The sequence below is a fragment of the Canis lupus genome, chromosome 13 (assembly GCF_048164855.1).
Source record: "Canis lupus baileyi chromosome 13, mCanLup2.hap1, whole genome shotgun sequence".
NCBI classification, from domain to species: domain Eukaryota; kingdom Metazoa; phylum Chordata; class Mammalia; order Carnivora; family Canidae; genus Canis; species Canis lupus.
This window is the reverse complement of record NC_132850.1, coordinates 20,135,599-20,148,171: the sequence shown is the minus strand read 5'-3', so window position 1 is coordinate 20,148,171 and position 12,573 is coordinate 20,135,599. Positions and strand designations below refer to the sequence as shown.

Sequence of the window (12,573 nt, the reverse complement as noted above, 5' to 3'; positions counted from 1 at the left end):
TACCTGAGCTGGTATAGTCCAGTATGAATTCGATTTTCTATTTACTAATTGGAAGTTACTAAAATGATAGAGCAAGAGAATGTTGTAAGCCCAGTTTCAGGAAGGTATTTGAAATAGTGTCATCGGCAAGAGGGTGAATTGAAGTTTGTTTAATATACACTCAAATTATCTATATGGAAATACGTGAGTTTGGAATTTTTCTCTATTGGTATTTCACAAGTTTTCTAAATAGAAGAAAATATAAATGAGCAAATATGAAGTCCTACAGATCTTGAAGGTAATGCTCAGACATTGGATGCCCAGACTCCAGGTAGGTGGAAAGTACTGCATCGAATATGATCATGGATCACACAAAGGAAAACAAACAAACAAACTTGAGTGCTGTCCAGATCAGTGTTGGAGATCAGAGAAAGGTGACAGAGAGGCAAGGGTAAGGGCAGACAGCCAAGGCCAAAAATACCTGGAGGCAGCATTGGCATTAAAACCAGTCAGATGTAGGTTCAAATCCTATCCTTGTCAATGAATAACTGTGTGACTTTTTTAAAAATTGCTTTAATTTCAGAGCCTCTGTTTCTCTACTATGAAAATGGAAATAATGATACCTATACCAAATGGGTTGTTTTTAAGAACAGATGGGGTAATCTATGTGGAAACAAAGGTACATATTAGGTGTTTAATACATATGATTTATTTTAAAACATAAAATTTACTAGGAGTTGGCTAATAATTTATTGGGGACAGGGGAAGAAGGCCAAGGACCTTGGAGGTAGGAAAGAGGAAACAGTTATGAAGAGGAATAATTAATTCTTCAGAACATGTCTTTCTTATCCAGGAAAAATTTATCCCCTACAACACGTTAAGTGCTTTGCTTAATACTCCATAAGAAGGAACAAACTAAGGTGATTCAGTCAAACTTAACAGGGATAAATGTGAAGTTTCATACTAAAAAGAAATCACTTACAGGGTGGCTCAGTCAGTTAAGCATCTGACTCTTGATTTCGTCTCAGATCATGATCTCAGGGTCCTGGGATCAAGGCCCACTTAGGGCTCTGCACTCAACGTGGAGTCTGCTTGAGATTCTTTGTCCCTCTGCCCCTCTCCCTGCTCATGTTCTCTCTCTCTCTCTCTCTCTCTCTAATTAATTAGTTAATTAATTAACAAATCACTTAGGTAACTATAGGACCAGTAAAGACAGTGGTTTAGTTCAATATTAGCTTAATTGAGAATCCACAAAGTGATACAATTTCTAAAACCGTGGCATCCTTAGGATGCTTTACCAGAAGCAGAGGGTGCATAGCATAGGAGTCATGAGGCAGCATAGAATATGACCGAGAACGATTTAGCTAAAACCAATTAAACAACAGCATCTTGGTTGACATAATGATGTGGCTGAAATTTGTATTTCCTAGTTACAGATTTTCAGAACATTGATAATTCTGGTCCCTAACTTTCAACCAACTGATCTGCCTTGACTTTTATAGTGGAGAGCTGGAACAATCCTGATGTTAGTATGTGATTGCTTCGTGGTTTTCAAGTACTTATTTTTTCATATTATAAAAAATGCAAACTCATTACAGAAAAGTTAGAAAATGTAGAAAAGCAAAAGAAGAGGAACAAAAACTCATGATTTCACTCATCCATAGATAATCACTATTATTACCTTGACTTATGTCCATCCAGGTCTTTTCTTCTGCATTACATCTAAGGAAGGGGCCAATATTGCAAGGGAATAAATTATTAGAAGTTTTTAAGCAGAAGTATGAGAATCTGTCAGACATATGTATCATTTAAGGAGTTGTATGGGAGGAAAGCTGAATGTTATAAGGTCTAATTTTTTTCTACTTTAAGATTCTAAGAAAGAAATACAATAAATGTCATTAAAATGCTCACTGTATTATTCATTTATATTACATTTGTAGGATTCAGCTGAAAAAAAAAAAAACCTTCTGGAAATTCCAACTCTGACTTGTAAGTCATTCTGTTATTTTCCAAAGTATTGGCTTCAATGCCTATATTTGATTTCTGTGCTTGAGTAAACCCACCCACATGCCAGACTGAACCCCAGTGCATTTGACATTTTCTCTCTTGAACAGCATCCAGCATAATGTAGCTTACTGGAAAAAATCTACACAGTATGACTCAGCCAGTCATGCAAGCCTTCCTTTCTGTGGAATTCCTTTTTCTCTCAAAATGAAAATGGACCACATTATTTAAGGATAAACAAATCTGAAAGTGTTTCCAGTAACATCTTTTTAAGCATAGGCTGCTGAAGATTAGCTAAAAATTCTTGGCTAAGATCTTTCTTCCTACCTAAATGTATTAGTAAATACAGTTTTATTGAAATAGAATTTAACTTCTCAAATTCCCCAACTGAAAAGTAGAAAATGAAACCCCATTTCCCTAGAAGAGGAACTATGCTTTCTTCTTCTTTAAGATGTTCCTAAATTATGCATGCAGTGCTGGCCACACAGTGTACCTTTAATGCTCTCTAAACCAAATTATGTAAGTTAGAATAACCGCTTATGAAAAGTCATGTAAGCTACATGGCCTAATAAAATCTGGATGATTCTTCTTTCACCTTCCCTTGTTTTCCAATAAATTTCAGGAAAACTTCCCAATTAAGCACATGTATTGTCAATATTTATTATTTTAAATCTTTTCTTTTTAAGGAGTTGTATTTTGGATATGGTTTTGGAATTATCAGTGGAGTTTTATGAGGTGAACATGTACATTTGAGAAGTTCTTTAGGTGGTAGGATTTTGCAAAGAGGCAAGCACCGCTAGAAACTATATTAATTGCTGCCATCATGTTGACAATATAAAAAGAAAAAGGACTATAAAGGTTGAAATCAAAACAGAAAATGGGAATAGAGAAAGAGGTAAGCTATAGAATACTTGATCAGTAAAAAATAACAATAGTAGCTAAAGGTATTGAATGCCCACTATTGAATGTGCTGGATACTGGGTGAGACGGTTTATGTTCACTGCCTTTTTTAGCCATCCTACATCTAAGTATTATCATCTCCATTTTACAAATGAATACACTGAAGCTCAGAAGAGCAAAGGGTCCTATAACTCTCGGCAGAGCTGAGATTCATAGCTTGTCCTACAGCAAAGCTGACTTTCCTCTCACTATGCCACTTGCTTAGATGTGACACAAATAAAACCTGGAAAAGACAGAGAATAAAATAAATAAAAAAATATTAAAGAGAAATAAAATATATTTTTTTAAAAATTTGAATGAACTTATTTGAATTTTTCAATGAGATTCATGGTAGCAAGAAAAGGAATTGGGTCGAACAGGCAAGATCGAGCCAGGCTAGGGCTGAGGAAGAGCTTCCTGCCATGGTCAATGGCAAGGGGTAAAGGCCAAACCCTTCAGTGTCCTCTCTGAATTCTCTCCTTCTAACTCCTATTTCTGATCATCTGTTTTCTTCTTTAAAAATCTCCAGGATGTGCTCATTTTTGAGAGGGCCCTCAACACTGCCCGTACATCTGATGAATTGTGAGACTAGCAAGATAGTACCTTATCTGCTTGATGAATGAAAAAGGGTCCCTTTCCTCCTCTTGCAGGGCCACAGTACGTGGCTAGGAGACCACCGCCTGGTTTCAGCAACCCCTCACCCTGGGGAAAATGCTGTAGATAGGGCACAAGCTGTATGGCCATATACGGTAGCCTTGGCCTTGTTCTTTTCCTCCACCATTTCTTTTTTTTTTTTCCTCCACCATTATCTTGACCATGGTTTAGTCACTAGCAGTTCTTCCCTGCAGCATTTATCTTCATTCTTCTCCCTACCTCCGATCTTGCCCTTCCTTCTTCTGTGCTCTTTCCACACAGCAGCTGATTTGTTCAAAAATACTGCTCTGATCATATCACCCCACCCACAGCTCTACAATATACCCACTTTGTCCTCAGCATAGAGTCCAGATGCTCTGGTTTAGCAAACACATCACTCTTGACCTGACTCTGCTGGCTTTTCTCCTCTCCTCTCTTACTGTACCATGCTTCTATTCTCTTTCATCTTTGGTATCTTTGTGCCTTGAATACCATTTTTAGTCCTGACTTTGTGCCCTTTATCTGTTGATCTGATTTGTTCTTGAGATATTGGCTCAAGACATCTCCTCTAGGTAGTCTTTCTGACCCCTGAAGCTGAGCTCTGCGTCCCTCTGTGCTCACACAGTACCTTTCCTCACTGTGAACTGTTGCACTTTAATCCCTGTGCTGTAGTTATCTGCCTCTGCATCTGCCTTTTCCACAAGAAGCCTGCTTCTCCAAGACAGGAACAATATCTTCTTTACTACTGTAGCCGAGGGATCTACCACAGTACTTGATTCAACTGCCAGCTGGTAATATAACTTGCTATGGGGTGAATGAAAAATCATTCATTTAACTTTTCCAAAAAATGTAAAGATAAGGATGGGGTGGGGGGTGGAAAGACAACTGCTTTCTGGCCTTAAGATGTTCAGTGTCTCTGTGACAATGTATCTGAGTTTTTGATTCCCAAACTTCCCCCTCTTTCTCATTCTGAGATGGAATTGGAATTTGGGCTATTTTCTCACACCTGCTTCATTGGTATAAAGTGACTCTAAAGGAATGTACCAATTAAGCAAAGAGCAAGCCACTGGAAATAGCTCTGACGGTCTCATTCCTAAAAGGATCTGCATAAGGAAAATGAATGAAATCTGAGCTCATCTTAATGTCTCATATGGACTTAAAATCAGAGAATGTGCCTAGGAGAAGGCCTGCATGGGGGTGGAGTGTTATTGATATTTAAGACACCAAATTTTGCAATTTTCAGAAATTCCTTTTAGTGGAAGGATTATTGCCCCCAGGAAAGCATTGTATCTCTGTGGAGATTCATTTAGTTCTCCAGAGCCTGAAGGTGCTTTTTTTTTTTTTTTTTTTTAACCTTAAGAACCCAAGTAGAAAGAAGGTCCGTGAAATTATTAACTCTCAAATCCCTCATGATTCCTTCTTCATATCTGAACCCCCCCAGGACAATCCTTCTATACTCATGATGGTTAAAACTTTCCCTCTGTCCTTCTGGGGGCAGAAATCAGCGGCCGTGAAACTGAACGAAGGTAACTGACTCTCCCACTCAGCAAAGACTAAACCAACAACATGACACATAGGATGATAGAGGGACGTTAGCACCTGCTATGGGTACACAAGAAAGAAAGCATTTTGTTCAGGTCTTTCTTGTTTTCCTTTGTATCTCATAACTTGCAGGGTGGGTGGTTTTTTTTTTTTCTTTTTTACCATATGTGCTTTCTCCTTACAACAAAGATCAAGCAACTTTTTTTTATATAGAATTGAATAGTAAGTATTTTAGGATTTGCTGCCCACAACAGTCACTGTTTTAACTACTCACCTCTGGTGTTGTAGTGCAAAAGCAGCCCTAGACAATACATCAGTGCCTCATCATGGTGGGTTCCAATATTTATAGACATTGAAATTTGGATTTCATATAATTTTCATGTAAAATAGTATTCTTTTGTTTTTTTTTCCTCCCAATCATTTAGAAATGTAAAAAACAATCTTTACAGAGGATACAAAAACACAGGATGACCCAGATTAAGCCTTGGGGCTGTAATTTGTCAGCCCCTGCCCTAGAATGTCAGCTGGGGAGTGACAGGGTTGGATTTGTGCTTTCAGTCGGTGATCTCGAACTTACATGTGCACATGAATCACCCAGGGGTTCTGTTAAAATGCAGATTCTATGATGAGAGTCTTCATTTCTAACCAGCTGCCACAGGTGATACTGCTGCTGCAAGGTATGATTTATGGGCCACACCTTAAGTTGGATCTGTCAGTGGAAAACAGCTTGGATTGGAGAAAGACTGCGTAGGGGTGGAGAGAGGATGGTAAAGATCATTTGGGAGGCTTTGGGGAGGTTAACTCCAAGGGCCTTGGTTCCTGAGAGGACGTGAGAGTTAACAGGGACAGAGAAGTTAGAAGTGATTCCAAGGTCTTGTTGGTCAGTAATCGCTTTAGCAGAGATCCCAAGGATCCATATGGACCGGGTACAGAATAGTACTAAATATGCTTTTGTTGAATAAATTCAATGGCAAGAAAAACAAGTTGGAAGGGGATGGGACAGGGAATGATAATGACCTCAAACTGGGATAGTTTGAGTTGATTGTACAGAAACCAAGAGAAGGTAGTAAAAGTAGGTGATGTTTTGAAGACAGAATGCTGTGTGACACCTGCTGGTCTGGGAATGGGCTGTTCACCATCAGCTGAGAGCTGGAGCTAGACCCATAGCACTACTAGCCAGAGGAACGCAAACTGTACCCAAAAGCTCCTTTTCTTAGTGACCAAGAATGGATGGGGAGGGAGGGCATTTGTCACTTTGCAAGTGTTCTTATACACATGTTTAACTTTATTCTTATTTTGCAATAAGGACTTTTATAACAAAAAGCCATCAGGGAATCAGAATTTGCTGGCAAACAATTTAAAGCTCTGGTCTAAGAATCAACGTAGTATGAAGATTATACCATAAGGCTTATTGTCTTGGGTTTTATCCTCCCTGATGTCTAATTTAGTTTGTTCTTCTACTCAAGACATTCTCTTTCATATATCAGAGGAACTGGTTCTTTATGCAATATCGTTAGTGCTTTCTCAGATTACACAGATTTTTCTTTTCTTTTTTTTTTTTAAACCCACTTTTACCTTTGCAAACTCTGATGAAAAGGGATTTACCTGAATTTCCTGGTGTTCTGCTTGTCATTGGCCATAAAAGCAACAACAGCAAAACTCCAAACATACGTGATGTTTAATCATCAACCTCCTGAGTGTCTCTCTGTCTCTGGTCTCTCCCCTTTAATCCAATTTACACATTGTTTCCCATTTAATATTTTTGAAGCATATTCTCAATCTTATTACCTCCTTGTTCAATAAATTTAAATTACTCTCTGTGGTCTACAAACGAAGTCCAGCCTCATCAGTCTGCCTTTCCGTATGCACCACCATCTGATTTCCATGTACATTTCCAAGAATTTCCATTACTCACTTTCACCTACCGCACCCAATGACCAGATCAAACTCATACTTCCTCATGAGTCCCACCTTTTCTTGCCTTTGAGCTATTGAGTATGCTGTTCCACCCAATCCCACTCTCACCACTTATCTCTGAATTCTATAGTCCTTTGAGTCCAGGTTATACTTATCCTTTTCCATAAAAACTTTGATTTCTAAATTGGAATTTTTTAAAATTTCTAAGCTTTTTATTTGTGCAGCAAGGTAGAGCAAAAAGGGAATAGATCTCTTGAATATAAACTCAAGGCAGGACATAGTCTGCTTTATTCATTGCTATGTCTCCAATGCCTAGGCAAGAGCTTAGCACACAGCAGGTGCCGAATAAGTATTTCTTGAATAAATGAATGAATGAATGAAGGCATGTGTTTACTTAAGTTCAGTGGTATCACATGCAAATGCCTAGGACAAAATCGGTGTTTGATATGTTATCTTCCTTTCCTTTTATTGTCTTTTTTTATAGATGCTATAAATTTCAAGCATATCTATTTCTACATGCCTATAATCAAGTGGGAGAGGAAAGAGAAGTAAATCTATTGAAGACCTACTGTTTGTCATGTACTGCACAGAGTGCCTTGTATTGCATCTCGTTTTAATTCTCCATGAGAATTCCATACGTTAGAAGTTATTATTCTTTCTGTTTTATGGATGGAGGAACTAAAGTACAGAGAAATATATCCAAGGTCACAGATCAAATAAGTGGGCAGGAGTGGTAGATTACCTTGTGCCTGGCAAAATGGAGCTCCAGGTCATGAGCAGATACACCAACCCAGTTGGCTGTGACCTGGCTGTCTTCCCCCATCTGACCATGGTGCTCTCGCCCACTGGCATGTTCTTTACCACTTGGTTCTCCATTTATGAGGTTACTTCTACCAAGGGCACTTGGGATATCTACAAAGAGCTCTTCATCTCCTTGGTGGCCTCACTCTCCCATGGGCTTTGGAGTCCTCTTCCTGCTGCTCTTCCTGCTATTCCAAACAAGCAGCTTCACTGAATTCCTGCTTTTGTAAAATAATTTTTTTTTTTTTTTTTTACTATTGCTGAAAGTATCCCACCTGCTGCTCATAATAAAGGCAGGGGTGTGACCAATAAACAAACAAACAAATTAATATATAAGTTGGACAGAGCTGGCTGGATCTTTAAGCCAAATCTTCCGAGTCTAAAGCTCATACCCTAATAATCATTTATACAAATGTGGGCTATTAGCTAGTAAATTACAAAGTAGGATGCAAAACCTTGTTTACCTGACCTGAAAAACCCACATCCTTGGCACTGTATTCTGATGCCTTTCACTGTGCCATTACATTGCAAGTGCTTAACAAATGAATTTTAAATTAATTCATTAATTTTTAAATAAGTAGGTAAATAAATTTTCATATAAACTAATGAATTACTAACAGAAAAAACTAATGAATTATGGAACTAATGGATTAAGAATAAACCACTCAGGGCAGCCTGGGTGGCTCAGCGGTTGAGCGTCTGCCTCTGGCTCAGGGCGTGATCCCAGGGTCCCGGGATTGAGTCCCACATCAGGCTCCCCACATGGAGCCTGCTTCTCCCTCTGCCTGTGTCTCACCTCTCTCTGTGTCTCATGAATAAATAAAATGTTTCTTAAAAAAATAATAATAAACTATTCTCCTACTAAAGAATCATTAGTTTGGAATGATGCTGAATGGCAGAGAATCACCAACTTCCTCTTGCTCAAAAAACAGGATTAGCCACAAAATGAAAACATAAGCCCCAACTGACAAATAGTCCCTCGCTGCCATTATCTGAGTCTGGAAGTTCTGTAGCCGTCACTGAAACCGGCACCCTTGATTACAATGCCTGCCATTCCATTTCAGAGTCTCTGACCTGTGACTGCAGGCCCAGAAAAGCAGACAACTTTGCTTTGAGTTGTCATCCAGAGCAGATCCCAGACTACGGTAATATCAGCTCCAGTGGAAAATTGAACTCAAAAACCTCTCTGATCCACAAAGAGGTTCAAATCACAAAATTAACCAAGTTGGGGTAGATGAACTTTCAGGTTATTCACATGCCTTTAATGCGAGTTCTTGCACCATAACAGGTCATAAAGTGATTCTGCTATCAAAAATATCTTCTAGGGGCACCTGGGTAGCACAGTCGGTTAAGCATCCGGCTCTTGGCTTCAGCTCAGATCATGATCTCAGGGTCATGAGATAAAGCCCCGAGCCAGGCTCTGTGCTCCGTGCTCAGCTCAGAGTCTGCTTAATATTCTCTCTCCCTCTGCTCCTCCTGCCTGTATTTTATCTTCCTCTCTCTTTCTCTCTCTCAATCAATAAATCTTTAAAAACAATATTTTTGAAAATCTTACAAGCTTTGTCCCACTCAGTGCGTGACCTTGAACATTTGCTGAACCGCTCTAAGCCTCAACTGTTAAATAAGGACAATAGCACATGCCTTATCCGTTGGTTTTAGAGATTAAGTTTTTAAAAAGTATATATAGCATTGAACACCATGTTCAATAAGGATTTTAATTGGTAATATGTTACACTGACCACACTACCTTTAGCACATTTGGCAATTTCTCCCATAGCAACAATTGGAAGCTGGACCAACTGATTTGAAATTAATCCTGATATTGAAAAAAAAACCCTCTGATATATATTTTATTTGCAGCATGATTATGGGGAACTCATATCCTCAGTGTCTCTCTCAGATGTGTGCAGCCAATCTGAAATACTTGAGAGAGACCTCAGAGTCTCTTTCAGATATTTACAACACGTCTGTGAGCTATGATTGATTTTGATCTGATCTGTATAGGAATAAATTCTGATTCTCATCATTAATACAATAGTAAAAACTACCTTTTATTAGACACTAAGTAAGTGTTTGGTGTGTATTAACTAAATTAATTCTTACGACATATCTGTAGAATAGGGGTTCATTCGCACTTAACAGAGGCACAACTTGGATTTAAATTAGTTTATGTAGGGATCCCTGGGTGGTGCAGCGGTTTGGCGCCTGCCTTTGGCCCAGGCCATGATCCTGGAGACCCGGGATCAAATCCCACATCAGGCTCCCAGTGCATGGAGCCTGCTTCTCCCTCTGCCTCCCTCTCTCTCTCTCTCTCTGTGGCTATCATAAATAAATAAAAATTTCAAAAAAAATTGTTAAAAAAAAAAAAAAATAAATTAGTTTATGTAATTTGCTGCCCAACATCATAAACAGCCAATGGCACCACTGTGATTTAAGCCTAGATCTGCCTGACTCCAAGGCATTTGTTCTTCCCTTGAGCTACGTAGCTGTAACTCTCTTAAACACATAATCATGAACCAACATTCTCATCTCATGAATAGCATTAAGTGGTATACCTCTGCTAGGGGTTGGAGGTACAAGGATGAACCAAACATGGTTCCTTAAGGATTTAATAGCTTAGGAGGGAAGACAAGTGAGTAATTGGACTTACAGTGTGAAAAGGGCCTGATCGATGTGTACATTGGGAGGGACTGGATTAGGTAAGACGTTGGACAAGGTGATACCTTAGCTGAGTTCTGAAGAATGAGTAGGCATTAGTCAATTGAATGGGTGGGGCAAGGGTGGGAGAGAACCATGTCCTAGGGAGAAGGCACAGCATACAGGAAGACCTGTGGGGAGAGAGGCGGAGGCACATTTGGGCACCTGCAAGCAGTTTAATACGTCTACAGAATACAGAGAGGGGGAGAGTGCAGAGCACGAAGCTTTGGGGTGAACATAAGGAAGTTGGGCTTTATCATAGTGGATATTTATATCAATTCAAGATGAGATTTAGCTTAGGGACAAGAGAGCTAGAGAGAGGTAGAAGTCATGGACCAGGGAAGGCAGGCTACATGGGAAGGTGAATGAAGGCTGGAGGAGGCTGATAATTTGGAAGTATAGATCATAAGACACTGTGCATACACCTTGTCAGACTTCTCATTGCCCCCTCTGTCTACATCCTGGCCCACAGTGGACTGAATCTGTGGAATTATAAATGGGACATTGTTCAAAGGCTTGTGGTATTTAATTCTCTATCCAATCTTAACCAATGACTTACAATGCAAGTACAGTTTTTGAACACTGCTTATTCAGAATCCTCTTCACTAATTTTTTGCAAGATTTAGTCTTTGGCCTAACTATGGAATTAGGCCAAGGTGAATTCCTGACAGTATGAGTGAGGTTGAAACACCTGAGTCACATGAGGTCCAGAGGGCAGGTAGGCAACCAGAACACTTCTGTATTAGCCAGGTGTCTTCACAAGATCTGAAAAAAGAATAATTTCTCCTTCAGAGGCATATGGCTTTAGTTTGAGGAAGACAACTTCTCAGAATTTACTAGAATTTTACAGGTAGAACAGTGATGTTTTGGCCACATATAAAGAATTACTTGGTGCCACCATATCCTTTAGGGTAGCAAAGGACAGCTTCACAAAAGGGGGTTCTTTTGCCAGTAAAAGCAAAACAAAATGAAAAAAGGAATCTGAAATGATTAGCTATGGAGAATGCTATGGATCAAACTTGTGTCTTTACTCTTATAACTTATTAATATTTCATTCCTTTTGAATTCTTGTCCTTGTGGGATATAGTGATTTGGAATATAGTTGACTTAGTTACATTGGTTGCGTTTACACAGATAGTACTTATATTGTACCCAACATTATTCTAAGGACTTTCTATATTAGCTCAATTCTTTTATAATCCTGTGAGGTAGGAACTGTTGTTATCATCACCTCCAGTTTGCGGATGAAAAAACATGGAGGGTAATAATGTGTCTGTAGTAAAACAGCTATTTGGTGGAGTTCAATTCTGAACCCAGGAAGTTTGGCTCTAGAATCCATGCCCAAAACCTGGAGTTCCTAAGTTTTAATATGAAGTAAAAATACTAGGGAGGTATGTTAAAATTCAGGATCCCAGGACACACTCTCAAAGATTCTAATTTAGTATGTCTGGGAGGGGCCTGGATATTTGCATCTGTAATAAATGTTTCATATACTTGCAAAATGCACTCAGAGAAACACTACGCTAAATCATAACATTAGTCTGTCTTTTTTACTGTTGTTGAAAGACTGTTTGTCCCCTTCTGTTCCCAATTACCCCAGTATACTCTGCAATGCAAAGAAAAATATTATGTGAAAACAATGACATTTACATGATTATCTATCATCTATCTATTCATCTATCTATCCACCTATCCATTCATCCATCCTTCTTTCCATCCATCTTTTATTTATCAATCTATCTTACAACATTGGCTCTGTTTACATATGTATCAGTTTAAATGAAACTAGTTTCAAATCAAATTTTAAAAATTCTATATGATGTAAAGTATCTCTTTATACTACACTTTTAGCCATTTGTTTCTATGCCCCATAGACCCATTTCAAAATAAATGTGTGATGAATCTAAAAGGAGACAATCATTTTACTTTTGCTACTGGATTCCTGCCATCAAAAGGTGACATTCTTTAATAGTTCTAGTTTTAGAGTCAGAACTAATGTGTTTTTTGTTTGTTTTAGTCATTTTATAATGGCCTTTTAATGCTTGTAGCTATGTTTTGAGA

General features: G+C 38.7%; 1 long non-coding RNA gene and 1 pseudogene across 7 annotated transcripts in view; both read left to right on the top strand.

Annotated features, from left to right (window-relative positions):
• Nucleotides 1–12,573, top strand: part of LOC140602765 (uncharacterized) — a 258,405-nt gene that overhangs the window by 172,209 nt on the left and 73,623 nt on the right. The window lies entirely within an intron of this gene.
• On the top strand, nucleotides 7,772–8,045 carry LOC140603215 (dolichyl-diphosphooligosaccharide--protein glycosyltransferase subunit TMEM258 pseudogene; annotated as a pseudogene).